Here is a 1,482-nt window from a genome sequence, read left to right as displayed (position 1 = left end):
CGAATGGCACCCCATCGGGACTTCCAGGGAAGTCCGGCCATCTAGTCGCCCCCCATAGGAAAGCATTGCAGGCGACCAGATGGCCGAGGCGAAAGGGGCGACCAGATGGCCGGGACCGAAATGACACCCAATCTGCCTGCCCCGGGCCTGTAGGACTCGGGGACTGCAGGGCTCGACGGCTGCAGGGCTCCGGGGCTCCGGGGCTCCGGGCTCCAGGGCTCCAGGGCTCCAGGGCTCCAGGGCTCCAGGGCAGCAGGGCTCCGGGGCTGCTGGGCTCCAGGGCTCGGGGCTGCAGGGCTCCGGGGCAGCAGGGCTCCGGGGTTGCAGGGCCCGGGACCCATGGAGCCTGTCCTGGGCTCTTCCCCGTGCCGCGGGTCAGAGGAGGGAGCCCCGGACACCTGGGAGGTGTTGCCCGGGGCACATCCCATCTGGTCCCCGGCAGGGAACCAACAGCCCCGGGTAGGTGTTTGGGCATACCCTTGCACCTACTAATCCGGAGGAAAATTACCCCCCTTTCTTGTAATCCGTGCACTCGAGGTGACAGAGGGGACCCAGGGCGCAAACGTGCCCGACCTCCTGGAGCCCTGGCTGGGATCCGGGAGGCAAATGGCACCCCATCAGGACTTCCAGGGAAGCCCCGCCATCTAGTCGCCCTTATAGGAAAGCATTGCGGGCGACCAGATGGCCGAGGGGAGTGGGCCGACCAGATGGCGGGGACCGAAAGGACGCTAATCTGCCTGCCCCGAGAGCCTCCCTGGGCCCTGGTGGACCCTCCGTCCCCGGCGCCTGGACCGGCTTGCAGGACGGAGTGGTTCCCGCACCCCAGGGCCTGCCGGAGGGGAACCCGAGCCCCGGGCCCGGTCCCAGGCCCGGCTCCCGAACCCTAGGCCAGGCCCGGGAGAGCCTCCCCTGGGCTGCAGGGCTACAGGGCTCGCGGGGGCTGCAGGGCTCCGTGGGCTGCAGGGCTTCGGGGCTGCCGGGCTCGGGGGCTCCAGGGCTGCCGGGCGTGGGGGTTCCAGGGCTACGGGGCTGCAGGGCTCCTCGGCGGGCTCCAGGGCTCACGGGCTCCGGAGCTGCAGGGCAGCAGGGCTGCAGGGCTCCGGGGGGGCTCCGGGGGCTCCAGGGCTGCAGGACGGAGGGTTATTCCCGCACCACCGGGCCCTGCCGGACGGGGCCCAAGCCCCGGGCCCGCTCCCGGTCCCTGCTTCTGAAACCCTAGCCAGGCCGGGGAGAGCCTCCCTTGGCTCGGATGAACGCCTGGAACCCCGGCCGGCTTGCAGGACGGGGAAGCTCCAGCAAGCCCATGGCCGGCCGGACGGAGCTCAGGCCCCCGGGCCCGCTCCCGGTCCCTGCTTCCGAAACCCTAGCCAGGCTGGGGAGAGCCTCCCTTGGCCCTGATGAACGCCCGGAACCTCGGCCGGCTTGCAGGACGGGGAGGCTCCAGCAACCCCATGGCCTGCCAGACGGAGCTCAAGCCCCGGG

The sequence above is a fragment of the Lissotriton vulgaris genome, chromosome 12, assembly GCF_964263255.1.
Source record: "Lissotriton vulgaris chromosome 12, aLisVul1.2, whole genome shotgun sequence".
Classification (NCBI taxonomy): domain Eukaryota; kingdom Metazoa; phylum Chordata; class Amphibia; order Caudata; family Salamandridae; genus Lissotriton; species Lissotriton vulgaris.
The sequence above is the reverse complement of the archived record's forward strand: the minus strand, read 5'-3'. Positions refer to the sequence as shown.